This window comes from Panthera uncia, assembly GCF_023721935.1.
Source record: "Panthera uncia isolate 11264 chromosome E2 unlocalized genomic scaffold, Puncia_PCG_1.0 HiC_scaffold_19, whole genome shotgun sequence".
Lineage (NCBI taxonomy): Eukaryota > Metazoa > Chordata > Mammalia > Carnivora > Felidae > Panthera > Panthera uncia.
This window is the reverse complement of record NW_026057588.1, coordinates 19,499,481-19,516,834: the sequence shown is the minus strand read 5'-3', so window position 1 is coordinate 19,516,834 and position 17,354 is coordinate 19,499,481. Positions and strand designations below refer to the sequence as shown.

The 17,354-nt window shown below is 41.2% G+C and overlaps 1 long non-coding RNA gene and 1 other non-coding gene across 2 annotated transcripts; both read right to left on the bottom strand.

The window, feature by feature from the left end:
* Positions 1–2,145: 2,145 nt before the first annotated feature.
* On the bottom strand, positions 2,146–2,254 carry LOC125916220 (U6 spliceosomal RNA). Its single transcript, XR_007455837.1, has one exon. It is a non-coding gene; the product is annotated as a U6 spliceosomal RNA (small nuclear RNA).
* Positions 2,255–11,496: 9,242 nt separating this feature from the next.
* On the bottom strand, positions 11,497–15,503 carry LOC125915425 (uncharacterized). Its single transcript, XR_007455660.1, has 2 exons — positions 15,354–15,503; positions 11,497–14,462 (listed from the first exon to the last, which is right to left on the bottom strand). It is a non-coding gene; the product is annotated as an uncharacterized LOC125915425 (long non-coding RNA).
* Between the last annotated feature and the right edge of the window lie 1,851 nt (positions 15,504–17,354).

Below are 17,354 nucleotides of genomic sequence, written 5' to 3'. Positions count from 1 at the left end.
ATTTTTTATCAGTGCAAAACCACTTTCTTTTCCTGCTTAATGTTGGTTGCATAGAGTTTCCTATCATATTAACATGGGCTAAGAACTGACACATCCATCATAGTGAGAGCACTGGTGAACTAACTCATTCATATGGTGAGCAGAATTAAAAACTGTTGCGTTCTTCTTGGAGTAAAATTTGTCAGTATGTTTAAAATTATAAAAATGCTCATCTCATCTTAAAATGGGGCACCTGGGTGGCACAGTCAGTTAAGTGTCCAACTTCGGCTTGGGTCATGATCTCACGGTTCATGAGTTTGAGCCCCACATTGGGCTCTGTGCTGACAGCTCAGAGCCTGGAACCTGCTTTGTGTTCTGTATCTCCCTCTCTCTCTGCCTCTCCCCTACTCACACACACTCTCTCTCTCTCTCTCTCCTCTCTCAAAAATAAATAAGCATTTAAAAAACTGTTTTTAATTGTAAGTTTTGGGGTGCTTGGGCAGCTCAGTCAGTTAAGCATATGACTCTTGATTTCACCTCAGTCATGAGATGAAGCCCCAAGTCAGGCTCCATGCAAGGTGGGGAGAGAGAGAGAGAGACAGAGAGAGAGAGAGAGAGAGAGAGAGACTATCTCTCTCTCCCTCTCCCTCTGCCCCTCCCTGTTCACACCCTCTCTCTTAAAAAAAAAAAACAGAAAACAAAAAGAAAACTTGGAAGTTTTATTGAGATACTTGTAGATTCATATTTAGTTGAAAGTAATAATAGAGAGAGATCCATGTTCCTTTTCCATAGTTTTCACCAGCGGTAACATCTTGCAAACTATAGTACAATATCACAACCAAGATATTGACATAGATAAAACCCACTGACGTCATTCAGATGCCTCTAGTTTTACTTGTGTTCATTTGAGTGTAGATTGTATTCAGTTCTATACAACTTAATCGCATTTATAGGTATATATATCTGTCCCCACAGGCAAGACACAGAACGATCCCATCAACACCAGAATCCCTCAAATTGCCCTTTTACAATCCCATTCTCCCTCCTACTCCCCACTTCCTCCATCCCTAACCCCTGGAAACTATTCTCCATTTATAACACTTTGTCATCTCAAAATTTTTATATCAAAGAATCACATGGTATGTAACACGTGGAGAGTGGATTTCTTTTTTCACTCAGAATAACTCCCTGGAGACCCATCTAAGTCACTCTACGTATCAATAGTTCTTTTATCTGTGTTGCTTAGTAATATTCCATGTACCATGGCTTAACCATTCTCTTGCTGAAGGACATCAGAGCTGTTCCTAGCTTGGGGTTACTGTGAATACAGCCACTAAAAGCATTAATGTACAGGTGCTTGTGTGAATACAGCTTTTATTTCTCTGGGATAAATGTCCAAGAGTACAGTTTTTGATTCATATGGTAATTTCATGTTTAGTTTTATAAGAAACTGCCAAACTGTTTTCAAGAGTGGGTATATCATCTTATATTCCCACCAACAATGTATTAGTAATCGAGTGCCTCTGCGTGCTTGCCAGCATTTGGTAATGTCACTGTTTTTTATTTTCTCCATTCTGATCCATATGTAGTGATATCTCATTATGGTTTTAATTTGCATTTCCCTGATGGCTCATAATGCTGAACATCTTTCATGTGTGTGTTTGCCATCTGCATATCATCTTCATTGAAAAGTCTGTTTGTGCCTTTTGCCCATTTTCTAATTTGATTTTTTTTTTTGCTACTGAGTTTTCAGTGTTCTTTATATATTTTAGATACTATTCCTTTGTGGGACATGTGATTTGTAAATGTTTACTCCCAGCATGTTGCTTGTTTTCATCTTCTTCACCTAGACTTTCACAAAAGATGAGTGTTGAACTTTGACGAGACTTAATTTATCAACTTTTTATTTTCTAGAGTGTGCTTTTAGTGTCAGGTCTAAGGACTCTTTGTCTTGCCTTAGATGCCAAAGTGCTTTTTTTCCCCCCTGAAGGCTTTATAGTTTCACATTTTGAATTGAAGTCCATAATCCATTTTGAGTTGATTTGCGTACATGATGTGAAGTTCAGGTTGAGGTTCATTTTCTTACTTATGGAGGTCCCCTCCCTCCAGCACCATTTGTTGAAAAAGACTATCCTTCCTCCACTGAATTGCTCTTAAGGCTTTGTAAACAATATGGAGCACTTCATGAGTATACACGTCATCCTTATGCAGTGGCCATGTCAGTCTTCCCTGTATCATTCCAAGTTTTTATTAGATGCGCTACCAAAGTGAGCTCTGCTCACACCTTTAGACTCATCAACTTCACTTACAGAAACTCACTTCTGAAGATGAGGAAGATGTGCCCAAGGCTATTTACTTCAGCATTATTTATAACATCAAATAAAAGAGTGGGGAGGAATGTCCAAAAATAGTAGGTAGGAAAAATGTATTGTTAATCTATCGCTGTGTACCAAATTATCCCAAACCTTAAGGACTTAAGGCAACAACATTTATAATATCACAATGTTTGTGATATCTAGTCATGGCTTTTCTGGGTTCTCTAAGTCTCTAAGACTACCCTTAGATGACATTTGAGGCTGAAGTTTTTTTCCGAAGGATCAACCAGAGAACGATCCATGTCCAAGCTCACTGATGTGGTTGTTGGCAAGATTCAGTTCCTTGCAAGCCCTTGCAATTGGGGCCTTATTTTCTCTTTGGCTGTTGGTAAGAGCCAGCCCTCCGTTTGTTGCCTCATGGCCCTCTCTGTATTGCCGCTTACTTCATCATAACAAGCAAGCAGAGAAAATGCAAAAGAGTGTTAGGAATCCTTTGTGAACTAATCATGAAATAACTTCCCGTTAATTTTGCTGTATTTTATTCATTCAAAGCAACTTTCTAAGTTGCTCACTCAAGAGTGGGAGATTACAAAAGTGTGTGATACCAGGAGGGAGAGATTTGGGGAATTTATGTAAGAAGTTGCCTATACAATAGGTAAATTTTTATACATTCATTGAGTTAAAAATCATACATCCTCTTATTTTTCTATACTACATGGAATATGGCATTGCTGTCATGGTTGAGAAGTGCCTCACTGAGAGCCACGTGCAAAAAATATGAAACTGGACCGCTATCTTACACCACACACAAAAATGAACTCAAGATGGATTAAATACTTGAATGTAAGACAAGAAATAATAAAACTCCTAGAAGAGAAAAAAGCAGTAAGTTCCTTGCCATCACTTTTGGATATATTCTTTTGCACCTGACTCCAAAGGCATTGACAACATAAGTAAAGATAAACAAATAGGACTACTGCAAAGTAAGAAACTGTACGTAGCCAGTAAATCATCAACAAAATAAAAGGGCAACCTACTGAAAGGGAGAAGGTATCTGCAAATCATATATATGGTAAGAGGTTAATATCTAAAATACATAAAGAAATCATACATCATGCATCATCATCATCATCATCATCCTCCAAATAAGAAATAGGTAGAGGACCTGAATAGACATTTTTCCAAGGAGAGCATACGGATGGCCAACAGGCACATGACAAGATGTTCGACATCACTAATCATCAGGAAAATGCAAATCAAAACCACAATGAGGTATCACCTCACACCTGTAGAATGGCTATTATTTAAAAAAGATAAGAAATAGCAAGGATGTGGAGAAAAGAGAAGCTTCATTCACTGTTGGTGGGAGTGGAAAATGATGCATCCACTATGAAAAACAGTATGGAAGTTTCTCAAAAACTAAAAATAAAACTATCTTATGATCCAGTAATTCCACTTCTGGGTATATATCTGGAGAAAATAAATACACTAATTGAAAAGATATGTGCACTTTTATGTTCGTTGCAACATAACAGTCTAACTGTGGAAAGAACCCAAGTGTCCATCAATGGATGAGAGGATAAAGAAAGCGTGAGATAGATATATGGATCCCATGGAATACTACTCAGCCATAAAAAAGAATGAAATCTTGCCATTTGAGACAACATGGACGGACCCTGAGGATAAGTGAAATAAATGAAGGCTATGCTAAATGAAATAAGTCTGGCAAAGAAACATAAATACCATTTGATTTCACTTACCCTTGGAATCTGAAAAACAAAACAAATGAAAAAACAAAAACAGAGCAAAATTTACAGGTACAGAGATTAGACTGTGGTTGCCAGAGGGGAGAAAGTGGGAGGTGGGTGAAACAAGTGAAGGTGGTCAAAACGCACATGTTTCTATTGTATATATCTATACACACACACACACACACACACACACACACATATATATATATACACCACAACTTCTTTATACATTCATCCCTTGCCATTTGCAACTACATGGAGGGAACTGGAGGGTATTATGCTAAGCGAAATTAGTCAGTCAGAGAAAGACAAATATCATATGACTTCACCCATATCAGGACTTTAAGAGACAAAACAGATGAACATAAGGGAAGGGAAACAAAAATAATACAAAAACAGGGAGGGGAACAAAACAGAAGAGACTCTTAAATATGGAGAACAAACAGAGGGTTACTGGAGGGGGTGTGTGGGGGGGATGGGCTAAATGGGTAAGGGGCACTAAGGAATCTACTCCTGAAATCATCATTGCACTATATGCTAACTAATTTGGATGTAAATTTTAAAAAATAAAATTAAAAAAAAGTAAAAACTTCCAGTTATAAAATAAGTAAATCATGGGGATGTAATGAGCGGCATGGTGATAACAGTCAATAATATTGTGTTGCAAATTTGAAAGTTGCTAAGAAAAGAAACCTTAAAAGTTCTCATCATAAGAAAAAAAATTGTAACTTTATAAAGTGAGAGATGGTGGGGCGCCTGCGTGGCTCAGTCAGTTAAACGTCCGACTTCAGCTCAGGTCACGATCTCGCGGTCTGTGAGTTCGAGCACCACATCGGGCTCTGGGCTGATGGCTCAGAGCCTGGAGCCTGCTTCGGATTCTGTGTCTCCCTCTCTCTCTGCCCCCCCCCCATTCATGCTCTGTCTCAAAAATAAATAAACGTTAAAAAATTTTTTTAAAATAAAAAATAAAAAAATAAAGTGAGAGATGGTTACTAAACTTCTTGTGGTGATCATTTTACAAAATATACAAACGTTGAATCATTATGTTGTACACCTGGAACTAACATCATATGTCAGTTATACTTTGATTAAAAAATGAAACACTAAAAATTCTCCATTAATCCAAAAGTGGAAAGAAATGAACAACTAGCAAATAGGAAAATACATTGTTAGACTTAAACCTGACATCAATAATACTACTAAGTATCATTAATGTTCAAGTAAGATACTGAGACCAAACTATACGCTGCCTATAACAAACACTCTTTAAATATAAAGACAGAGATAAGTTTAAAAGTAAAAGGATGAAAAGAGATACGCAAATAATAAGAACAAGAAAGGCTATGCAGCTATATTAATAATCAGACAGGATTTCAAAGTCAAAAATACTTCTAAAGATAAAGAGGGACATTTAATATTGATAAAGGTTCAACTCGTAAAGGACCTGCCCTGAATGCATGTGCACATAACAACAGATCTTCAAAATACATGAAATAAAAATTCACAAAACTAGAGGGAGAAATAGACAAATTTAGAATTGTAACTGAAGATTTTTATTCTCTTGCCGGTGGTTAATAGAACAAGTTAACAACAACAAAAGTCCGTAAGGAGAATGAATATCTGGATATAATCAACCAATTTAACCTAACTGAGCCTAATAAAACACTCCATCCAACAGCAAAATCCATATTTATTTCAAGTGCACATGGAGCATTCACCAAGATAGACCATTTGTTGAGAGATTTAAAAAGACTCAGCAAATATTATACGTTGAAATCATACAGAGTATTTTCTCTGACTATAACAGAATTAAATTATTAGAATTAAATTAGAAATTAACAAGTATGAAATATATTTTTAAATCCACAGTGTTTAGAAATAAAACAAAATTTTCTAAATACGTTATGGATCTATTCCAAAAAAAAACAGAGGACGGAAAGCTTCCAAATTCATTCTATGAGGCCAGCATTACTCTGATACCAAAACCAAATGAAGACACTACATAAAAAGAAAAGAAAAAACTACAAGCCAATATCCCTGATGAACATAGATGTAAAAATCCTCAACAAAATACTAGCAAACTGAATTCAACAGTACTTTAAAAGGATCATTCACCACAATCATGTGGGATTTATTCCAGGAATATAAATGGTTAATATTCACAAATCAATCAACGTGATACATCACATTAACAAGAGGAAGGATTAAAACCATTATGATTACCTCAATAGGCGCAGAAAAAGCCTTTGACAAAGTATAATACCCAGACATGATAAAAACTCTCAACAAAGTAGGTTTAGAGGGAACATACCTCAACATAATAAAGACCATATATAAAAAACCCACAGCTAACGTCACACTCTGTGGTGAAAAACTGAGAACTTAGAGTTCGTCTAAGAACAGGAACAAGACAAGGGTATTCGTTCTCACCACTTTTACTCAACATAGTATTGGAAGTCCTAGGTGCAGCAGACAAGAAAAAAAAAGGCATCCAAACTGGTAAGGAAAAAATAAAATTTGCACTATTTGTGGATGACATGGCATTTCTATACTTCTGAATTCGCAGGAGAAATTAAGAAAAAAATCCCATTTAAAATTGCACCAAAAAGAATAAAATACCTAGGAATAAATTTGACCAAGCAAGTAAAAGACTTATACTCTGAAAACTATAAGATACTAATGAAAGAAAATGAAGGTGACACAAACAAATGGAAAGATATACCATGCTCATGGATTAGAAGAATTATTATTGTTAAAATGACCACACTACCCGAGGCAATCTACAGATGTGATGCAATCCCCATCAAAATACCAATAGCGTTTTTCATAGAACTAGAAAAAATAATCCTAAAATTTGTACGAAACTACAAAAAAACTCAAATAGCCAAAACCGTCTTGAGAAAGAACACAGCTGGACGTATCGCAACACCAGATTTCAAGATATACTACAAAGCTATAGTAATCAAAACAGTATGGTACCTACATTTTTATGTCTATTTTTATGTCTATGTCTATTTTTATAGACATATAGATCAATGGAACAGAATGGAGAGCCCAGAAATAAACCACACTGATATGGTCAATTAATCTGCAATAGCCGAGGCAAGAATATACAATAGGGAAAAAGAGTGTTTTCAATAAATGATGCTGGGAAAACAAGACAGCTACATGCAAAAAAAATGAAACTGGACCAATTCTTACACAATACACAAAAATCAGCAAAATTGATTAAAAACCTAAATGTAATACCTGAAACAATAAAATTCCTAAAAGAAGACAAGCAATATGTCCCAAATAAACTATTGGGACTACACCAAAATAAAAAGCTTTTGCAATAGAAAAGGAAACCAACAAAACAAAAATGTAACCTACAGAATGGGAAAAAAATATTTGCAAGTGATATGTCTGATAAAGGGGTTAATATTCAAACTATATACATCTAGAACTTATACAGCTTAATACCAAAAACAAAACAAAACAAAACAAACAAACAAAAACATTTCAAATAAAAAATGGGCAGAGGAACTGAATAGACATTTTTCCAAAGAAGAAATCCAGATGGCCAACAGGCACATGAAAAGATGCTCAACATCACTAATCATCAGGGAAATGCAAATCAAAGCCACAAGGAAAGATCATCTCATACCTCTCAGAATGGCTATCATCAAATGGATAAGAAATAGCAAGTGATATGGAGAAAAGTGATATGGAGAAAGGGAAACCCTCATGCACCCTCACTGTACATGAGGGAAACCCTCATGTAAATTGGTGCCACCACTATGGAAAACAGTATGTAGGTTCCTCCAAAAAAATTGAAAGTAGAAATACCATATGATCCAGTAATTCTACTACTGGGTATTTATCCAAAGAAAATGAAAACACTAATTCTTAAAGATATATGCACCCTTATGTTCACTGCAGCATTATTTACAATAGCCAAGATATGGAAGCAACTCACATGCCCATCAACAGATGAATGAAAAGGAACATGTAGTACATACATACATATATACAACGTAATATTGACTAAACCATGAAAAAGGATGAGATCTTGACATTTGGGAGAACATTAATGGACCTAGAGGGTATTGTGCCAAGTGAAAAAAAGTCATATTGAAAAAGACAGTTATCACATGATTTCACATATATGTGAAATCTAAAAAACAAATCAAATGAACAAACAACCAAAAAAACAGACTCATGAATACAGAGAACAAACTGGTGGTTGCCAGAGGGGTGGGAGAAGAGGGTGAGTGAAACAGATGAAGAGAATTAAGAGGGAATAGCATAGGGAATATAGTCAATAACATGGTAATAATGTTGTTGGTGACAGATGGTGACTACACTTGCCACAGTGAGCACTGAGTAATGTATAGAATTGTCGAAATACTATGTGTACTTCTGCAACGAATATAATATTGTATGTTAACTATACTGCAATAATAATATTTTTAAAAGAATTATATGATCACTTTTGTAGAGATTCCTAAAAATGTAAGACAACTAAGCGGACCTACCTTAATATTCCCCATCAAGCTCTCAAACTTACCTGCACCTGTTCCCTCCTTCCTTCCTTCCTGCTATAATGAGCAGCTTTCCTCACACCTAAGGCAAATTGCTTCACCTATGATTGGGATCCCAGACCGTATCTTTCAGAACAATGATTCTTTTCTCTTTTTTTCTTTTTTTAGTATAACTGACACACAATGTTCAATGTTGCATTAGTTTCAGGTGTACAACATAGTGATTTGACAAGTTTGTACATTATGCTCTGTTCACAAGTGTAGCGACCATCTGTCACCACACAACACCATTACAATGTCATTGACTATATTCCCTTATGGTGTTCCTTTTATTCCTGTGATTTATTCATTCCATAACTGGAAGTCTGTATCCTACTTCCCTTCACTCTTTTTGCCACCCCCCCCCCACAAGGTTCTTAATCATGGCTACACATTTGAATCCCTAATGAGCTCTTATTTAGAAGAAGATGACGATGATGATGAAGGAGAAGGGGGAGGGGGAGGGGGAGGGAAAGGGAAAGGGAAAGGGGAAGGGGAAGGGGAAGGGGAAGGGGAAGGGGAAGGGAAAGGAGAAGGGGAAGGGGAAGGGGAAGGATAAGAAGAAGGGGAAGGGGAAGGAGAAGGATAAGGAGAAGGGGAAGGGGAAGGGGAAGGGGAAGGAGAAGGGAAAGAGGAAGGGGAAGGGGAAGGCGAAGGGGAGGGAAATGGGAAGGGGAAGGAGAAAGGGAAGGAGAAGGAGAAGGAGAAGAATGAGGAGAAGGAGAAGGAGAAAATCCCAGGCTCATTCCAGAAGGGAGTGACAGCTTGGGAGGTGCAGGGGAGGGGAGTAGATAGGGATAGTGCCTGGGGCATCAGGATTTTTTCAAAGTTCCCCAGGCAATTTGAATACACAACCAGAGTTGACAAACTCCAATCTAAAAATGTTGGGGCCATCCATTATTGCCTCTGTGAGTGCTGGTTCCTGCCCATGAAGTATTTAAACACAATTCAGTCTCTCACTACAAAAATCCCTCCCTCCACCTCACTTCCCTCAATGTTTCCCAAATCTCTCCTCATGGTGCATTACCCTTTATACTTCTTTAATTTGATTTACTAAAACAAAGTTAAGAACTTTTACATCTATGTTCATGAGGGATATTGGACTTTAATTATCTTATACACTTTTTGTCTGATTTGTAGTATCAGGATCATTCTGGTCTTATGGAATGTGCTGGGAAGCATAATTTCCTCTTCCATTTTCTGCAGATGCTTGTGTAGAACTGGCACCATTTCGTCTTTCAATACTTGGTAGATCTCACAAGTGAAACTGAATGGACTGAAGGAAGGCTGTTAACTAAAATTCCATTTTCTTTAATAGATATAGGGCTACTCATGCTATCTAATTCTTCTTGAGTAATTTTTGGTGGTTTTGTCTTTTGAGAAATCTATTTCATTTAAGTCAACTAACTTATTTACAGCTATTTATATATAAATTATACATATATAATTTATATATAGTTATATATATATAATTTATATATAGGTACCTATAATATCCCTTTATTAACTTCTTAATATCCATAGAAAGAGTACTCTCACTTTTGATGTTGGTAATTATTGCCTTTGCTCTTTGTTTTCCAGATCAGAATAGCTGGAGATTTACTGACTTTATTCAACTTCTCAGAGAAAATAGTTATTGTTCCATTTATTTTTTTGGATTGTCTTTCTGTTTTCTAGTTCATTGATTTCCACTTTGATTTATATTATTTCATTTCTTCTGCTTACTTTGAGTTTCATTTGCTTTTCTTTTTCTAGTTTCTTACGCTGAAAGCTGAGGTAATTTGTTTGAGATCTTTCTTCTTTTCTATATATAGATGTTTAGTGCTATAAATTTCCCTCCAAATGCTGTTTTAATCAGCTTCTCACAAGCATTTGTGTACTGTATTTTCATTCCATTCAGCTCAAAATCCTTCCACATTTCTACTTTTATGTATTTTTTGACAAACAGGTTATGTAGAAGCGTGTTGTTTATTTTCCAAATATTGGGACATCTTTCACATATTTATCCGTTATTATTTCTAACCACTACTGTGGCTGGAGAACATATATTTGACAGTATATGAATCCTTTCACATTCACTGGGTTTATCATTGTGGTCTAGCGCATATTCTGTCTTGGTAAAGCCATAGTTACAATTTAAATAGTGTGTTCCACTATTGTTTGACGGGAGGTTCTATAGATACTGATCACAGAAAGTTGGTCGGTAGTACTGTTTAAATCTTCTATATCCTTAATGATTTTTCTCTCAACTTCTCTTATCAATAATGAGTGAGTGGTGTGAGATCTCTGACTACACTTGTAAATTTTCCCATTTTTGCCTTGCAGCTCCCTTTCCCTTCACTATGGTCTGGAACCTCTTCCCAGGCAGCAGGCAGGGGCATCTCATTTAGGGATCTCCTAATTTATTTCCCATCTCTTAGGAATCTGGGTCTCCTATTGCCTCATAGTCAATGCAACTTTTCAAATATATATTTTGTCTCTCTTTTTCAGGTAGGAAGATCAGTCTGCACCCTGCTACCCCATCTTGGCTGGAACCTGAATTCCAGGCAGTGACTTTTAACATCTACTTCTTTCTAATCTTTATAAAATCTCATAAAATCTTCTCCAAGATCTCTCTTGGATGTACTAGTAACTCTCCATTTTCATTGTCTTTTCCTTAGTTCGACTACCAACTATTCCTTCTGATTTGTTACAGCCAGTGGTCCCCAGTGGGTTTTCCTCTACTGGTTTTCCCTTAACGACTTTCCAATCCATTCATCAGCACCAGAGAGTCCTTTATAAAAGCATAACCACATCATGCCACGGTTTCCACATTTAAATTCTGTAGTGCTTCTGTTCATTCAAAGCCACCATAAGAGGATGAGGAGATAAGCCACAGACTGGAAGACATGTCTAGTGTCTAATATTTATCTAATCAAGAAATAATTATACACAGAATGTTGAAAGGTTTGAAAACAATTAAAATACAGGAAAATCAACCCCAAAGAAAAATTATTAACCAGCCATTCACAAAAATTACCCCCTCCATACATATGAAAAGATGTTCAACCTCCCATTAAGCAAGGAAATGCAATTTGAAACTCTAATGATACCTCCCAACACAAGAAGGTGTTGGAAAGTCTGACAATATCGAGTGCTGGCAAGAGAGAGAGCAACAGAAATCATAAACGCTGCTAGAGAGCGTATCATTTGGTACAACCAGTCTAGAGAACAACTATATCTGAAAACTTGCATCCCCTAGAAGCCAATTCTATTCTTAGGTTTTTAGCCAAGAAAACCTGTTACATAGACAAAAAAGATATGAAGATAAGAATGTTCTTAGCGGTACTGCTTCAAATAGCAAAAGAAACATTTATGGGCCCATCAAAGGGGAATGACTGTGTGTGCGATGAAATATTATGCAGCAGTGAAAATGAACAAATCACAGAAATTGATACTATTATGGGCGAATCTAACAAACACGATATAGAACAGATACCAGTTACAGAAAATTTCAGGCAATGTAATATCAATTTTAGAAAGCCTAGAAGTATGCAAAATACTTTGTTTGCTTAAAGATACATACCTCTTATTGCACAAAAGGGAATGTGAGGTAAAATTAAGAGCTGATCAAGGTGCCTGGGTGACTCAGTCAGCTTAGTGTCTGACTTCGGATTCGATCATGATCTCACGGCTTGTGAGTTCAAGCCTAGCATCAGGCTCTGTGCTGACAGCTCGGAGCCTGGAGCCTGCTTCGGATTCTGTGTGTCCTCTCTGCCCCTCCCTGACTTGTGCCCCGTCTCTCAAAAATAAATAAGCATTAAATTTTTTTAAAAAAATTAAGAGCCTTGGGGCGCCTGGGTGGCCCAGTCGGTTGAGCGTCCAACTTCGGCTCAGGTCATGATCTTGAGGTCCGTGAGTTCGAGCCCCGCATCGGGCTCTGTGCTGACGGCTCAGAGCCTGGAGCCTACTTCTGATCCTGTGTCTCCCTCTCTCTGCCCCTCCTCCACTCATGCTCTGTCTCTCTCTCTGTCAAAAATAAATAAACTTTAAAAAAAAAATTAAGAGCCGATCTTAGAAAACACGAGTCAGGAAGAGAGGTAGTGAGAGGGAGGGGAAGGGAGCCAGTGAGAGGTGCAGTGTCAAAGCACCTTCCTTGCTGGGTAAGCAGAGCTTAATCCTCCAGAGAAACCCTGTGTCCCAGGATATCTCATCGGAGAGGTGAGGGAGCTGGAGTATGTATGCACCAACTCCCATCCATATTTGTTTGAGGGCTGCTGGGAGGAGGTATTAATCCCCGGGTACTTCTGGCATGCGGTGATGGGGACAAAGTAGACTTTGATGGCCAGAGCAAGTCCTCAGACAAAACAAAAACAACGAAAAAATGCTATTGCTGAAAACTGGAAGTTGATCCCAAGACTGCACTGGAATAGAAAGTGCGGGGCAGAGCGCTGGGAGCTGCAGCTGTAAGTGAGGGGCTAAGAGCAGAAAACCAAGCAAGGGGATGAGAACACAGCATGAAGTATAGTGGTTACTTTTGAGGGAGAAGAAGGGGTTTTAACCGAGGAGAGACACACAAATGTCCCTGTCCTTTATTCCTGAGCCCAGGAGGTGGGTCCTTGCAGGAAACAGCAGGCACACTCTACTGAGTAAGTTTTGAGGGGCTGTTTACAGGGCGCTGGGACACCACAAGGGCCCTTGGGGTGTTTCCCACCGGCTGAGCTAAAGAGGCAGTTACCAGGAACAAAACGGCTGCATAGATGGAGCCTGACCTAATCAATCCCTCACTTGCTATGTCCTCCAGTCTCTTGCTGGGCTCCCCCTGGACGAATGCAAGAGGAAGCCAGTGGGGGGTGCAGAGGGGTCAACCCACTAGAGCACAGATCAAGCCAACAAGACTCCACCTGGAGGCACAGAGATGTTGAGCCCAGGTGGTGTGGGTCGTGTTCTTTTTCATATTTTTGAATGCCTTACATACTGCTGCATACTTGTTGAAAACGTGTCCTTCACGTGTCACATTGCCCGGCACATAAACACCAAAACCTGATGTGGCTTCCTGGTCTGCATCCCGCCCCAGCCCTTCAGTCTCAGCCAGTGTGGGCTCACCGGCTTTCCCTTTTGTCGCCACTCTGCTCCTTTGAGATCCTGGGCATCGTCTGTCCTCTCCTGCCTCAGGGTGTCCATGCGTGCTGTTCCTTTGGCGTGAACTCGTTTTCTCAGCCGTAGCTTTGCTCATCCGCTGTTACACCTCAGGCTCCAGTTTCCATGTCCCTGTTCCCTCACACCGCCAAAGTCCATCTGGTGGATACACCCGTGTGTGTGCGTCTCCTTGCTCATTACACTTTCCTAGCTTGTTTACGAAATCACCAGCATTGGCATCGTGCACCCAATGTCTGTGATCTCCTCGGCTTCTCGGGTAACACAGACAAAATAGGAAACCTGATTTTATTCATCGTATAGTATTTACTGTCCCGTTGGAGACTGACACGTTGTTCGAGCCTTGCTCAGAGGGAAAACGGTAACCCTGGTATTGCTGTTGGATTGGATTGGAACAAGTTTGTATCAGTATCAGAAACCCTAGTATTCACACATCTTGTCCAGGTGTCTCGCCTCAGGATGGCAACACAACCATGCTTATTGAGCCCCAGGGCCTTTGCTCCTTCTCGAATCCAGACGTGTCATCACTGCCCCCAAAAGGAGCAGGGAGCTCGGAAGGTCTCCAGTTGCCAAAGCGACACTTCTCAGGGACTCTGGGCTGCCATCAGAAGGCGAAGCATGTGGCTCCGGGAGCCTACAAGAGATCAGGTGACGTACAGACTCAGCAGAACAAATTGTAAAGCCAGAAGGTGAACGTCCACTCTGTTGCGCTCTTCAACCTGATGGAGAAGGCAGGCGACAAAGTTTGCATCCTTGACCGCAATTCTGCTTGAATATTATGCATCACTGTGGCTAATAGCCTCTGGACATCGGGTCAGCCCTCTGCAATTGTAACCTATGAAAATATATCAGTAGGGGCACCTGGTTGACTCCATCAGTGAAGCGTCCGACTTTTGATTTCGGCTCAGGTCATGATCTCATGGCTCGTGGGATCGAGCCCTGAGTCGGGCTCTACACTGACAGCACAGAGCCTGCTTAGGATTCTCTGCCTCTCTCTCTCTCTCTCTGTGCCCTTCCCCCAACTTACACACAAGTGCAGTCTCTCTCTCTCTCTGTCTCTCTCAAAATAAATAAACATATAAACAAAATATAATAAGCTCAAAATAAGTAAATACATAAAGTAAGTGCAAATAAACAAACTCCATTCCACGGAACAAAATGATGGGAGAGTGGGGTAGGGTGGTAGGACTGAGCCAGAGACCCTGCAGGGAGCCAGAGCCTGGGCCCCCTACCCTGGCATCCTTGCAGCCAAATTAGATTCGAGGCAGGGCAGATGGAGGGGCCAAGGGCTGAGCGACGCCCTCGCAGAAAATCCCTGGATTCCCCAGGCCACCAGCAACTTCCTCTGCCAGGAACCCAACATAACGGGCATCGGGGCACCGATCCACGGGGGCCAGGGGCTGCCACAGGAAGGAACCACTGGCTGACAAAATGGTGATCCTCTCCTCATGTTATAAATCAATACCTGCTCCTTGTAGGAAATTTAGACAATGCAGAAAAGCACTGCAAGGAAACGGATAATTACCCAAAACACCACTTCCCGGGCTTTCCTTCCACCTTTCTTTTTCTTAAGAGTGTGGACTCCGCGCGCGTGTGCCCGCACATCGTACCTGCTGTGTGTTGTGGCAGACGTGGCTGCGTCGTGTGCTAGTTTCGCAGGCGTTGTGGTGGGGGCGTGCTCTGTGTGCAGCAGGATTCAGGGCGTATACGTTGGGTGTGGCCGGCGCGCGCCTGCGCTCTGTGTGCGCTGCGCGACTACAGAGGGGCCGCCACGGTGTTAGTCTGGCAGCGGTCACGTGGTTGTGCGCCTGCGCGTTGTGTGGGGTGAGCGTACCACGTGTTCTCGGTGTCGTGTACCGTTTCACGCGTGTGCGTCTTGTGGGATGTGTGGGATGGGTGTGTGTCGCACGCACCATGCTGCGCGCGCACGCGTGTGTGTGTGTGTGTGTGTGTGTGTGTGTATGTGTGTGTGCCTGCGCGTGAGACTCTGGGGGCAGCAGAGTGGGCCGACGGGCTGGGCATTGTAGCCACTTCAGAACTATCCCCTCTTTACGGCTATTGATATGTATCCAGGTATTAAATTGGCAAATACTTTCCTTTAAAAGTAAATAACTGGTTTGGAACATTTAAAAGGAAGTTTATTTTTATTTACTTATTTTTTTTATTAAATTTTTTTTTAATGTTTATTTATTTTTGAGACAGAGAGAGACAGAGCATGAAGGGGGGGAGGTTCAGAGAGAGGGGGAGACACAGAATCCGAAGAAGTCTCCAGGCTCTGAGCTGTCAGCACAGAGCCTTAGCAGGGCTCGAACTCAGGGACTGTGAGATCGTGACCTGAGCCGAAGTCGGTCGCTTAACGACTGAGCCACCCAGGTGCCCCAAAAGGAAGTTTATTTTTAAAAAGAATGTAAAGTGAATAATCCTGGAGGAAGTCTGGGCTGCCCGGCGCTAGAGGAACTTTGCATCCTTCCCTCCTTCTCCACGATTCAGGGATACAAGGTCGGAGTGTTTCTTCCAGAAACTCAGGCTCCATGACAGGAGGCTACTGCAAGTATTCATAAATGGATCAGATGGAATTAGAGGAGCCCCGCTCTCCTGCCCTCTGAGGAGCCGGCCTAGATGTGGATCACCCTCTGGCCTCCGGGGGCGCGGGACCCGTGAGCTCACCTGACTTGGGGCGCCTCCCGGCAGGATGCGGGAACAGCCCACACCCTGGCGCTGACGCTTGGCTAACTGGTGTCTCCCGAGAGGCCCACAGGCAGCGGGCCTCCTCCCCAGGGAAAAGCCCACCACCCCGAGGATGAAGCAGAATACCCCATCTCCGCCATGCTTCAGCCTCCCCACACTCTCTTCACCTTTGCACGCAGGGGGGAGATGTGGCTCAGGCCCGTGGGAAAGAAGCCTCGGAGGCCTTGACCTCGGTGTGAACCCAAGGCGCCCTGTGACCGAGCCTCCAGTGACCGGGAGGCTGGGGCCCAACCCCAATGGTGGTGTCCTCCCGGGCCCTCCGCAGACTTCCGTAACTGTCGCTGGCAAGACCCCGCGGAAAACATTTTGTACGATGTCTGGAAGCTTCCACATTGCTTTTCTCCACACGCATGAACCAACCTGTGCAGGTGATAGTTTCATGTTGCCAAACCAGGGGCGGCGTGTGTGTCTCGGGAGGGTTGACCACTCCGGGGGACGTTGGGTATCTGGAGAGCTGGGTCAGGTGGGTTTACCTTAGAGTTTCTCATGCTTTAATCAGCAGGTAAGCCCTTCCCTAGCATCGCATGGTTGTTAAGGGACAGAACTGGCATTGAACGCAGGTGTTGCGATCCCCGCATTCCCGCACCTTCGGTGTGGTCTCCGGAGGGTGCCCTGTCCCTACCTCCCCCGCTTCGGGTGCAAACCTGCACCCACCAAGAGCCCCCAGCTCTGCGGAGACGCTCTCCCTCTGGAGAGCCGCGAGCTGGCCACGCCTTTCCAAGCGGAGATCAATTTCTCTCTCTGAGACAGGCAGGGAACATAATGAATGAACAAGACCTTAAGGAAAAAGGAGAGCAAACCATATTTTTCTTTTCTTTCGAGATAAAAATAATATGCCTGCACGTCAGAATCTCCCATGACAG